Raw genomic sequence first — 14,200 nt, forward strand, 5'->3', positions numbered from 1 at the left:
TAAATTTGATCATGGAGGTTTCAAACAAGTTTTGGTCACTCATTTGTTTGCGTAGGTACTTGCCGAAAACTTTGCATAAAACTTTAGCTTCGGAATCACGCACTTGGTAAAACCAACCGGCGGTTTGTTTCTTAATAATCTCCATCCCTTGTCTTTCGATTTCTTTTACTTGAGGACAAGTAAAACTTTAAAGTCCGAGGAGGTTTGATAGGGGCGTTTCGTCCCTATCTTTTAGCGTGATTTACGGTTTAATTTGAGATGAAATAAATAAGTTTAATTGCAAAAATAGAATGTTTTAATAAAATAACGAAATAAAAATAAATTCCGTACTTTCGGTTAATTTTCCTTATTTTTGATTAATTTAGAAAATAAAACGTCAAGCTAACTCGGCTCTCGAGAATTGTATTTCAGGTACGAGCAAGGAGCAAAAATCCTCCGACATATGCGGGGCGTATCACCCTCCACGCGGGGCGTGAAACACATTGTCAGAAATAATTGCTCAATCCGCAGGCACCACGTGGAACTTACCCACTGCCACGCGGGGCACCTCCCACGTGGGGCGTATGAGCAATGATAAGCAATAATGTCTCAATCATGAATCTCAGACTGCAAGATCTTCTAAGTCAACTGACAATACGCGGGGCGTACAACCATACACGCGGGGCGTGTATGGGAAGTTCTTCAGTCCAAAGAACCAGAGACTTACATACGCGAGGCGTGCTTCAGACTACGCGTGGCGTAAAAGACCCAATTCAAGCAATAAAATCTCAGAAACTCAACCACGCGAGGCGTACCCCAGTCTACGCGGGGCGTGGTTGAGACAACAAGATCTGGATTTGGTCCACATGCAGGAGATTTCTGACGGAATGGGCAAATACGCGGGGCGTACTCCACCATACGCGAGGCGTATCATGGGAAATCTGCAGAAAATCATGTTCCTCCATACTTGCACCTTGTAAACTTACAATTTTACCCCTAGCTTGATGTGTATAAATAAGAGTGACTAGCACTCATTTAGATAGATTTTGACATACAACTCTTGTTATAGATTAAGCTCTTGCTACTTAGTTTTAGATTTTATTTTTATATAGCAAATCTCTATCACCTTGAGAGCTTGTTCGTTGATTCCGGCATTCCGTCAAAGTTTCGTTCCGTCTCCGTTCACCAAGCTCGAAAGCTCCACCTCCAAGTCCTAAGAGACGGCCTTGAGTCCGGTTAGCTAGTTCCGAGGGTGGATTCTTCCCTTTTCACTTGCTAATTAGCTTGCACTCTTCCTATGTACTAGGCTTGGTTGTATTCCATATTTACATTCTCCATATTTATAATTTATGAATTATAATCTCCTTTTCTATATATGTGTTGATGTTTGTTACTTGTTTTGATACTCGTAATTGATTATTGTGTAGGAGAACGCGATTTCCGACGCCATTCGGGCTATCTTTAGGGATTCATATAGGTGTTGCCTTACCGAAAGTGACGTTCCGGAAACCGTAGGAATTGACAAGCCACGGAACTTACGGGCCCCAATTTCTGATCCCAAGCATTAGACATGCCTTGACTAGGAACCACGTAGTCTAAGTACTTCACAGGTCGGCCACACTACACGTAGTCGTCATTGCAAGAGTAAATCATTAACCGTATATATATATTGGGAGTCATTGTTTGTCATATTTATAACTTATCACCATCCATATCATTTCGTAGAGTTTTTGTTATATAAATTTGTCTCACCCGTAGCTAGGAGTAGTTTGTAGTTGTTCCCCAAATCAACTCAAAGTATTCATCGCTTAGATAACGTATAAAACCGAGTCGTTTAATACTTGTAGTTATAAATCCCGTGGATTCGATACCCGGTCTTAACCGGATTATTACTTGATACGACGGGGTACACTTGCCCCTAAGTAGTAGCGTCTAGTAGAGATAGAGCACTTAGGAAGATCACATCCGTAGTCGTAACGCACTTATCATAATATATATTTCGTAAAGCTCTACCTAAGCCGTTTAGGCCCCATCAGATGGCTGACCCAAAATATGAAGGCAACTGAAACATATGTAATAAGATGAATTGAAAGCCGAACCATATGTAATAAGATGAATTCAAACCCATTCTCGTACGAACAATTTAACATCTTAAGATAACATTGAGCCATGAATTTTGTAACTGGTTAGCAACAACTGAATGCAATTTTTTTCTTTTTTTTAGTAGTATCCATCATCGTTACAGTTAGCGATTCATCTTTGACTGATTTAGTCACTCGTCAACTGAACCTCCATCGCCGAAGAGTCCCGACTCTTTCATCAGCACCTGCATCACTAGACTAGATCAATTTTGGTTTAAGGTACTAATAGTAATCCCTACATATCTTTGGTTTAGTTATTGTTGCATTATTATGTGGTTTTTGATTTTAGATTTTGCATAAATATGGAGTTCGGGGTTTGAATTCTGTTGATTAAGCAGAAATTCCTGAACTATGGTTCTGTACACAGATATTGATCCTCTTTCACGACTTGAAAACCTTCGTCATTCTCAATATTCTCTTGATCCTATTACTGCTACTGCAATTCTATGGAGATTAAATTTTTGTTTGGGAGTTCGTAGGTTAACGGAGGTGAGAGTTAAAGGAGGTAATGGAAAGGGAAGGGAAGTGATGGAAAGGAAAGTTAAAAATTAACCTTGTTTGGGAGTTTATTGGATGTAAATGAGGTTAAATGTTTAACTTCGTTTGGGAGTTTAAATATGGAGGGGAAGGAAGGTTAAATTTACTCTGCAGAGACAAAAAATTTTAAAAAAGTTTACGTTACTCCCATTAACCCCCAATTTGGAGGTTAGAGTTTGGAGGTTAGAGGAAGTAAACATTTAACCCCATTAACCTCTATTTACTCTCAAAAAATAACTCCTAGACAAGGTTAACTTAATACTTAACCTTCCATTACTCCCATTTACTCCCATTAACCTCCTCCCAAACAAGGGTTAAGGTATGTACAAGCTTAATCCCTCGTAAATTACATTTCATTTGCAAAATTAGAAGCTTTTCTTCATTATCAACACAATCCCATCTCATCAACACATAATCCAGGTAATTCAGTCGATCAATCTCTACAAACCTTCAATTGGGCCTCAAATCTTCCTAATTTCACTCATTCCCAATCCACATATCAAGTTGTAATTCAAAAACTATGTTCGATTCGACATTGTCCACCATCTGCTCGACGAAATGCCTCACTCAATTAACTCTTCTCCAAATGAACACATTTTTCTAACAATCATTAGGGGTCTTGGACGAGTACGAAGGATCCGAGATGTTATTAAAGCTCTCGACTTGGTTTCTAGTTTCGATGAGAAACCATCTCTGAAAATATTCAATTCAATTCTCGATCTTCTTGTTAAGGAAGATATTGATTTGGCTAGAAAGTTTTACAGAGTTAAAATGATGGGAAGTGGTGTTCAGGGTGATGATTATACTTATGGAATTTTAATGAAAGGTATTTATTTAACGAATAGAATTGGGGATGGATTTAAGCTATTACAGGTGATGAAAACCAGAGATGTAAACCCTAATGTTGTTGTTTACAACACTTTGCTTCATGCCCTATGTAAGAATGGGAAAATCGGACGAGCAAGGAGCTTGATGGATGAGATAGAAGAACCTAATGATGTTACTTTCAATATTTTGATTTCTGCATATTGTAAAGAAGACAATTTGGTACAAGCTCTTATGATGTTAGAGAAGTGTTTCGAATCCGGATTCATGCTGAATGTTATAACGGTGACAAAATTGATTGAAACTCTTTGCAATGCAGGTCGGTTACTGGAGGCCGTTGAGGTATTCGATAGAGTAGAAAGCAAGGGGAGTAAGGTTGATGTTGTTGCTCATAACACATTGTTAAAGGGCTTTTGTAGCTTAGGAAAAGTGAAAGTTGGGTATGGTTTGTTGAAGGAGATGGAGAGAAAAGGATGCCTTCCTAATGTAGAGACTTACAATACATTGATTTTCGGTTTCTGCAACGATGGGATGTTCGATTTAGCTCTTGATATGTTCAATGACATGAAAACAGACGGGATTACCTCGAATTTCGATACGTTTGATACGTTAATCAAGGGCTTGTTTTCCAAAGGAAGGATTGAAGAAGGGTTTAAGATCCTAGAACTAATGGAGGAATCTAAAGAGGGCTCTACCAGTCGCATTAGTACTTACAATAGCGTGTTATATGGTCTCTATAAGAAAAACACGTGGGACGAAGCACTTGAATTTCTAATAAAAATGAGAAATTTGTTTGCTAAAGCCATTGATCGGAGCTTAAGGGTATTGAACTCATGAGAAATAGGTGACATTGATAGTGCAAAGATAGTTTTCAGTGAAGGTGGAAGTCCGAACGTTCTTGTTTACGATAGCTTGATTCGCGCATTATGTGAAGAAGGGCGTCTTCGAGAAGCATTCGAGTTGATGAACGAGATGGTTGAGCGCGATTATGTTCCTATAGCTTCGACATTTAATGGTCTTATTCGGGGATTTTGCGAGCAAGGAAAAGATGGGAGTGCTTTGAAGATACTTGATGAGATGGTTAGTAGAGGTGTCTTAGTTGATAGAGGAAGTTATAGTGATGTAATTGATGTTCTTTGTAGGAAAGGGAATCTTCAAAAGGCTTCAAGTCTTTTGTTTGAAATGGTGGAAAAAGGTATAGTTCCTAATTATTTGATGTGGAACTCATTGCTTCTTTGTCTTAGGCCTTGTTTGATAACCGAATTAATCATTTAAATTAAAATGCTAAACACTTATTTAATTTAAGTGTGTTTGATAATAATTATTTCTCTAACATTTAAATTAGTTAATTAAGTTAAAAATCAGTCAAAATATTTAACTTAACATTTTAAGTTATACATGATCAATTAATATTTTCTATAAAAGTTGCGTCATTTAATACTTTTAGCATTTATAATATTCAACATTTATCAATACTTATTTTTTTAGTACTTAATTTTCAGTTTTATCAAACAACATATCACCTTAGTAAAGAAGCAATTTGGTTAGAGTGCATAAAGATGTTACATGTAAATGAACTATTGTCATGAATTATTGATTTTTATAGGTCATTGCGTTTTAAATGTTTGCAAACATGTAACTTTGCTTTTTTACAGTTTACAAATTTGGCCATTCCTTTAAAAATCATTGTCGTGACTATTTACCAAAAAGAGAACGATTTAGAGTAATTAAAAAGACTGACTTTGCAAATTATTCAAAATTCAAGATTTAAATTTGCAAAAACTATTGTTTGGTCGAAAAATTCACTCATATATCCTTTAACCGTAAAATTCATAAAGTACGAACTCTCATTTGCAAACTTTTAAATCGCGATGTTCGTCTTTTCGGCTAAATCACAAGACTATTTGTGTACTTCAAATGGCACTACGCCTCGTAAAGCTCTGATCCCCCAGGTACCAAGCGGGCGCACACAGCCCGGTCAGTACACATCGCATAGTCAAAATACGGGTGACGTGCGCATACTCCGCCCCAAAGTCACGGTGATCCCATCCGAAGAAAATCTAAAACACACAAAGAGTTAGATACGGGCATATATAAGTCACATTCCATAATCAAGAAACACCCACCTGACTCAGAGTCAGAGCGTCCATCCAAGCTCGAGCCGCCGCTATAGTAGTCGTCTTCTTAACACTCAACTGAAACTCACTCCACCCCTCCATAAGAGGAAGGAGGTCTCCGCGCTGGCTAGACTTGCGGACACGCAAAAGTATCCTCCGCTCGTACCCTAAACCTACAAATAACAAAATAAGCCCCCAAAAGGGAAGAACTAAAACTTAAAAAGGGGCAAAGGTAAGCCGGTTCTGAGAAACGCACCAGAAGTGCGAAAGTGTAGCCCCCGAAGTCCCTGCGCCCGCGGCAGGTCAAATCCAGGAATCGGTATAAATAGGTTAGGCGAGCACCCTCCCAATCATACGAAGCCACCCTATCTAGATGTCGAAATGCCTGAACTAGGCCTGCATGTACTGCATCGCTCTGGGTTCGGAAGATCATCTCACCCAGGGCATAGAGAAGGAAGCTGCGCGTGGCCTGGTCCATGCTATCAGTAAAATAGTGATCCTAGCGAGCCAGCAGGTGGGAAGTAGTAATAAACCTTGAGGGAGGGGCCCTCATGTTCCGAAGAACCCCGAGGCCGATCAAGGCTGCAATCCCGTCAGGGTCGACTACAGGACACACCATGTCGTAATCAAATGGCACCGGCACCGTGCTCCGTAAGTAGGGGTGGACAAAAAAACCGATCAAACCGAACCAAAAACCGATAATCCGAACCGCAAAAAGCGGTTAACCGAACCAGTGGTTTTTTTAATGGTTAAAAAATAGATAGGTACCGGTTTCGATTTCGGTTTCGAGCTAGAGTGTTAAAAAAACCGCGGTTAACGGTTAATTGAACCGTTTAATAAATATAAATTTAAAAAAAAATATATAGGCAATTTGATGATAAAGGCAAGGCAAATATAAATATAAATACATAGATTATACTGCTTAATATAAGTACATAGATTATAAAATAGATTAATATAAATATATAACATAGATTATACTCTTTTATGTTGTAATAAGTACTTTGACAAAATATTATTTACATTTCTTTATGTTTTAAATGTAAACTTGATGGATTGTTTTTTAGTTCGATACTTATGTTTGAATTCTAAACTTTTATATGAATTCGTTTCGTTTGAATTTTTGAAATTATGTGTATTTTAATATTGTTTAAAAATTTAGGTTTGGGTAAAAATGTAACCGTTGATTTTGGTTAACTAGTGAGAATTGGTTAAATACCGTTAACCGAAAAACCTAACCGAAATTAATGGTTAAACAATTGATGGATAACCGGTTGATATGGACCGGTTTCGGTTTGGATGGTTAAAAAATCGTTGATGACGGTTCAGTTAATTTTTTTGCCTAATAGACCGGTTAATCGAACCGTGCCCACCCATACCCGTAAGCCCGTTAGTAGTGAAAAATCTCTCGGTGAGATGGTCATCTCTCCAAACGGAAGGTGGAAGGTATGGGTAGAGTCAACCCATCTATCATAGAGAGCCCGCAAGGCATGACAATCACAGATGCTGGCGTAGTGCGGTAGAGAAGAAATAAAAGGCTCGAAACCTAGGTCACACATACGGCTCCTCACAGCCTCTGGAAGCACCTGGAACCAAGCGCAGATATCGATCGTGGACCCAGAAATCCTGATGGACTGAGAAGGGATAGCACAACCCCGCAAGGAAGAGTAAGATTCGATATTTTTTGTTCTTTCCTGAAATGTTTTATCACGTGTATTTACGTAGAGTTTAACTAAATTCTTTATTCTTTCTTAAAATGTTTTATCCTCCGTGTATTGACGTAGGATTTAACTAAATTCTTTATTCATTCCTAAAATGTTTCATTCTCACGTGCGTTTACGTAGGATTTAGCTAAATTCTTTATTCATTCCTAAAATGTTTCATTGTCACGTGTATTTACGTAGAGTTTAACTAAATTCTTTATTCTTTCTTAAAATGTTTTATCCTCCGTGCATTTACGTGAGATTTAACTAAATTCTTTATTCATTCCTAAAATGTTTCATTCTCACGTGCGTTGACGTAAGGTTTAACTAAATTCTTAATTCTTTCCTAAAAATGTTTTATTTTCATGTATATTTACGTAGGATTTAACTAAATTCTTAATTCTTTCCTAAAAATGTTTTATTCTCACGTACATTTACCTAGGATTTAACTAAATTCTTTAATGTTTTTATTCTCACGTGCATTTACGTAGAATTTAACTAAATTCAAAAGTGTTTTCATCCCCGAGAAGATTTTCTAACATGCTTGGGTGTAGGGTCTAATCAAAATATGACGTGTAAATACCCGGGGAATCTATGTAACTAATTCTAAGTTTAAAAATTCACGTAGGCACATGCATAAAGTTCACAATTCAAATGCTAGCATGCATAAAATTCACGTTTCCTAAATTAAAGTGCTCACATGCATAAAATCCACGTTTTCTAAAAATAAAGTGCTAAAATGCATAAAATTCATGTTTTCTAAATAAAATATTCACGTACGTAAGATTCACGTTTTCTAAAAAAATGTTCGCATACATAAAATTCACGTTTTCTAAAAAACATATATTCACATTCATAATGGCAAAAGATATTCACATGCATAAAATTCACGTTTTCTAACTAAAGGGCTCATATGCATAAAGTTCATCGCATTAGCATGCAAAAATATATTCAAGTAGGTTCACTAAAAGCTAAAGGTCATTTTAAATAAATAGAGGTAAGACACTTACCTTATTTTTGTTAGTCCTGCTAAGGTGGGTTTCCGGATCCAAGAAAGGAGGAATGGCCGTTAAATGCTCGTATGCTATCTGCATACCCTTCGTACTGTCGTAATCCGAGGACGCCATCACAAAAACCCTTAAAGTTAGAGAGAGAGAGAGAGAGAGAGAGGAAGAAGCGAGAGAAGGTGTGTGGTAAAAATGAGCTCCCACCACCCTTTTATAAAGGGTAAAAAATGAATATAATAATGAAAAAGGTACGATGTGACATAAAGGTAAAAAGTAAATAAATGGTTACCAAGTGCACCGATCTCCAATCTGTAGTCCGTTTCAGCCTATGATTCATGCCAAACAGTGGCTATTATCAGGGGAGACAATCCCAGATGACAGTAAAAATTTACAGAACAGTGACACCAGTCAAAATACAGACGACGGTCGATAGAAAAATAATTTTGGATCCAAAAGTTTTCAAAAGAAGTATAGGGTGACTTTGGTCGACAGTGACAGTTTATAGAACAATGGCACTAGTCAAAATACAGACAACAGTGTGTCGAAATTTAAAATCGCTCGAGGGGTTCAAACGCTTTACAATCGCTTTTGATAGACTGAAAGTCAATACTTTACAATCGCTTTTGATAGACCTTCTCCTGTATTTTCCTGTCGTGCCATTTCTTGGTCTTTTCCTTATAATTCACCGCATTTTCGTATGAAAACAGCCTGAATTCCTCCATATCATATAGTTGCAACCTTCTCTGTTCGCCCACAGCATGTTTCTCAAAATTCAGAAAAGTTAACGCCCATAAGGCTCTATGCTCCATCTCTACTGGAAGATGACAAGATTTACCATATAACAGTCTAAATGGGGACATTCCTATTGGTGTCTTGTATGCAGTCCTATAAGCCTATAAAGCATCGTCAAGCTTGTTTGACCAGTCTTTCCTAGAATTGCCCACAGTTTTCTTCAAGATTCTTTTGATTTCTCGATTGGAAATCTCCACCTGCCCACTATTTTGTGGGTGATATGGTGTGGAAATTCTATGAGAGACTCCAAGCTTGCCCATCAACTTTTCAAATTGAGCATTGCAAAAGTGGGTTCCTTGATCACTAATGATCGCTCGTGGGATACCAAATCGGGTAAACAGCCTGTTTAGGAATTTTACAACCACACGGGCGTCATTGGTGGGACTAGCAATTTCTTCAACCCACTTTCTCACATACTCTACTGCAACCAATCACTAGTACAGAAATGCTTACTTGTGTCGCACTAATAGGGGTGCAACACAAGAACTTTGCATCGCTCTTGAGAGCGACACAATAAGTATATTAATATATACTTATTACCAAAAGATGTAGGGAATGGACCCATGAAGTCTATGCCCCATATGTCAAATATTTCACATACAACTATGTTATTGAGGGGCATAGCATTAATGGCCGAGATATTACCTATTCTTTGGCACTCATTAGAAGTACTTACGAACATGTGGGCATCCCTGAAGATGGTTGGCCAGAAAAAAACCTGATTGGAGCACTTTTGCGGCTGTTCTGCTTGCGCTATGATGCCTACCAGCTTCTCGATCGTGACAATGGCTCAGAACAGCCTGTCCTTCCTCTTGGGTGATGCATCTTCATATGATCTGATCTGCGCACAACCTGAAAAGATATGGTTCTTCCCAAAAATAATATTTGATTTCTGCATATAACTTCTTCTTTTGGTTAGTGGACGAGTTGTGAGGTTTAATTGAACTAGCAAGGTAATTGGCAATGTCAGCAAACCATGAAGTAAGTTGTAGAGAATACAAACTATCATCTGGGAAAATCTCTAAGATCTCTGGTTGTTCCTGGCTATTTTCATAAGAAATTCTGGACAGATGATCAGCAGCTACGTTTTCTGTTCCCTTCTTGTCCTTGATCTCGAGGTCAAATTCTTGTAGCAAGAGCAACCATCGAATTAGGCGTGGCTTTGCATCTTTCTTTGCAAACAGGTAGCGCAAAGCAGCATAGTCAGTGTAGACGACCACTTTTGACAAAACCAAGTATGGACGGAATTTGTCAAAAGCACACACCACCGCTAGGAGCTCCTTTTCTGTTGTGGTGTAGTTCTGCTGAGCCTCGTTCAATGTTTTGCTTGCATAATAGATAGGCCGGAACTTCTTCTCAATCCTCTGCCCAAGAACAGGTCCTACGCATGTATCGCTAGCATCACACATCATCTCAAATGGCAATTCCCAATTTGGTCCTGCCAGTATAGGCGAGTTGATCAGCTTGCCTTTCAATAGTTCGAATGCCTTTACACAGTTTGTGTCAAAGGAGAAGTCCACATCCTTATGTATCAATGCCGACAATGGCAACGCGATCTTTGAGAAATCCTTTATAAATCTCCAGTAGAACCCCGCGTGTCCAAGGAAACTTCTCACATCTTTGACATTAGCAGGAACAACGAGTTTCTCTATTACTTCCACCTTGGCTTTGTCCACTTCCATCCCTTTTTCAGAGATTTGATGCCCGAGCACAATGCCGCCAGTGACCATGAAATGGCACTTCTCCTAATTTTGGACTAAATTGGTCTCCCTACATCGCACTAGCACGGCCTCTAGGTTGTTCAGACAGCTTCCAAATGAATTTCCATACATAGAGAAATCATCCATGAAGATTTCCACAGTTCATTCCACCATATCATGAAATATTGACATCATGCATCTCTGAAACATAGCTGGGGCATTGCACAATCCAAACGGCATGCGTCTGTAAGCATAAGTTCCGTAGGGGCAGGTAAAGGTGGTTTTCTCTTGATCTTCATAATGGATGGGAATCTGGTTGTACCCCGAATACCCATCAAGGAAACAGTAAAACGCATACCCCGCCAATCGTTCCAGCATCTGATCAATGAAGGGCAAAGGAAAGTGGTCCTTCCTTGTTGCCTCGTTAAGCTTTCGATAGTCCACGCATACTCTCCATCCCGTTATGGTCCGTGTGGGGACCAGTTCATCTTTCTCATTTAGAACAACCGTGGTACCCCCTTTCTTTGGAACTACATGAATAGGGCTCGTCCAGACACTGTCCGAAATGGGATAAATAATTCCTGCATCCAACAGCTTGATCACTTCTTTCCTCACAACCTCCTTCGTGTGTGGGTTCAATCTGCCCTGTGGCTGGATAGACGGTTTGTGGTCCTTTTCCATTAGAATCCTATGAACACACACTGCCAGACTAATCCCCTTGATATCATCAATTTTCCACGCAATAGCATCCTTGTTTCTTCGCAATACCTCCATGAGTTGAGCTTTCTGATCAGGGGTTAATTTTGAAGATATAATCACCGGGCTTCCGCTTGGTGGTTTAAGGAAAGCATATTCTAGGTGTGATGGCAAAGGTTTTAATTCAGGTTTAGACAATGGAACAGTGGGTATTTCAGGCGGTTCTTGATGAGTGGGAACAGTGGGATCTGGCGGAAGTGTTGAAGCGTTGGTCTCGATGGAACATCCTGTTCCTTCACATAGATTCACCTCTTCTCCCAAGAGTGCCTCCAAAGTGTCATGTCCCTGTTCCTGCGAATCAGATAAACTTTGGAAATCATCCAGGAAATAACATGTGTCATTACTAGTGTTAGCTCGTCTCATAGCTTCATTCATCTTGAAGATGATTTCTTCCCCCATTAATTCTAAAAAATAATTGCCCCTCTCCTACATCAATCAATGCTTTACCCGTTGCTAAAAACGGTCTACCTAGAATAATAGGAACATGCAAGTCCTCATCTATGTCCATTATGATGAAATCAACAGATAGTATAAACTTCCCTACTTTGACTAACACATCCTCCACAACTCCCCTAGGGTAGCATACAGATCTATCAGCCAACTGAATGGACATTCTAGTTGGTTGTGGTTCTCCTAGCCCTAGCTTAGCATACACAGAATATGGCATTAGGTTTATACTCGCTCCTAGGTCACATAATGCATTTTCAATATTTAACTTGTCAATAGAATATGGAATTGAAAAACTCCCTGGATCCTTTAGCTTTTTCAGAAGCTGCTGCTTGTTCTGGAGTATTGAAGAGCAGTCCCTGTTCAGTTGGATCATCGAGATATTCTCTAATTTCTTCTTATTGGACAAGATATCTTTCAAGAATTTTGCATATGTGGGCATCTGGGCAAGTGCTTCCACGAAGGGGATGTTGATATGCAACTTCCTCAAGGTGTCTAGCACTTTTGAATTTTGCTCTTCAAGCTTCTTGTTTACCAGCCTCGCCGGATAAGGTACATGTGGTACATAGGGTGAAGGTGGTTTGTACCTCTTCCCTTTTTCCTCCTGGTCTCGATCATAGGCCAGTTCTATCTCGGCTGGCCCTTCTTGGTTAGGAACAGCTTGTTCCTTCTCTTCTTCATCTTTTTTAGAGGTACCTGCATACTCAGCACTTTTGTTAGCCAACAAAGGAGGGTTAGTTTCCTTACCATATCGTAGAGTGATAGCCATGACATCTCCTTTAGGATTTGGCTCGGTATTACTCGGCATCACCCCTTTTCCTTTTGACGATGAAGCAGCCAGTTGATGAACTTATGTCTCCAAATTTTTGATGGAAGACTGTGTCTGCTTCATAAATTGCATCATCATCGTCTTCATGTCCTATTCTACATCCTCCTTTGGTGGAACAGGCTGTTTGTAAGGTTGTTGAGGTTGCCTCTAGTAATGTCCTCCTTGTTGCTGTTGATATCTTGATTGCTCCTGCTGATTTGGCTATTCAGTCCATCCAAAATCTGGATGATTTCTTGTGGCTGGATTGTATGTATTGGAGTATGGATTGGGTGGGTTCCTTTGATTATATCCAGCATAATCACATTGTTCTTGCTCACCTTTTCCTTGCTTGACTCCAGGACAATTTATGTTGAAGTGAGGCCCTCCACAAAAATCACATACATCATTGAATGGTGGTTCGCTATGAATGGATGATACATTTATCTTGCTGAGCTACCTTGCAAGCTGTTCCACCTGGGTGGTCAGCTTTGAAACAACATCATCGTCTGCCGTTCTTTTTCCTTCACTCCTGGCGGAGTTCCAATTATAACTTGTGCTTACCACCTTCTCGATGAGATCATACAAAGCTTGCAATTCAAGATCCTCCGGATTACCATTTGCAATGGACTCAATGTGGATTTTGTACGTGTTTGTGACTCCATTATAAAAATTCTACACTTGCATCCACATGGGGATGCCATGATTTGGTACCCTTCTTAACAACTCTTTGTATCTTTCCCATGCTTTTGCCAACGACTCGTCCTCTTCTTGTACAAATCGGGACACCTCATTTCTGAGCTTTATGGCCTGTCTAGGTGGAAAGTATTTCATCAGAAAAGCATTGGCCAGATCCTGCCAAGTTGCGATGGTTCTTGGCTGTATGTTTTTAGCCAGTTCTTAGCTTTATCCTTTAGAGAAAAAGGAAACAGCTTCAGTCTTATCACATCATCGGTTACTCCTCTGTTTGATCGAAAAGTATTGCACAGTGTGACAAACTCCTGGATATGTGCGTTTGGATCTTCAGACTGGTATCCATTGAATTTTACAGCTGCTTGCAACATCTGTATCATTGATGCTTTTACTTCATGTTGGTCCCTTATAACGTTACAAGTATAGTTCCAAGGGGGGGGGTTAGGAACTATTTAAAATTTTTTGTTAGGGCAGACTTCTTTTTCGTGAGAAAAAGGTTTTAACAGCGGCGCTGAGTGAATAGTAAGATACTGGCTTAGTCAACTGGTGACTAGGTCAGTTTCTTTACTTGAGTCAGGAGATAGCACTTAGAGTCTATTCCTGAGCTCAGATATTCAATGCGCACAACTCAGCTTGACCTCTTTACTTGATCAGTTTTTGTTTAAGCAAGCAATAAATATATAAAGGAGTTTAAGGTT

The 14,200-nt window shown here is 39.2% G+C and overlaps 1 non-coding gene and 1 pseudogene across 1 annotated transcript; both read left to right on the forward strand.

Moving 5' to 3' along the window:
- Positions 1-3,215: 3,215 nt before the first annotated feature.
- Positions 3,216-4,757, forward strand: LOC136208012 (pentatricopeptide repeat-containing protein At2g17525, mitochondrial-like; annotated as a pseudogene).
- An 8,749-nt stretch (positions 4,758-13,506) lies between these two features.
- On the forward strand, positions 13,507-13,613 carry LOC136210177 (small nucleolar RNA R71). Its single transcript, XR_010677888.1, has one exon. It is a non-coding gene; the product is annotated as a small nucleolar RNA R71 (small nucleolar RNA).
- The last annotated feature ends 587 nt before the right edge of the window (positions 13,614-14,200 follow it).

This window comes from Euphorbia lathyris, chromosome 10 (assembly GCF_963576675.1).
Source record: "Euphorbia lathyris chromosome 10, ddEupLath1.1, whole genome shotgun sequence".
Classification (NCBI taxonomy): domain Eukaryota; kingdom Viridiplantae; phylum Streptophyta; class Magnoliopsida; order Malpighiales; family Euphorbiaceae; genus Euphorbia; species Euphorbia lathyris.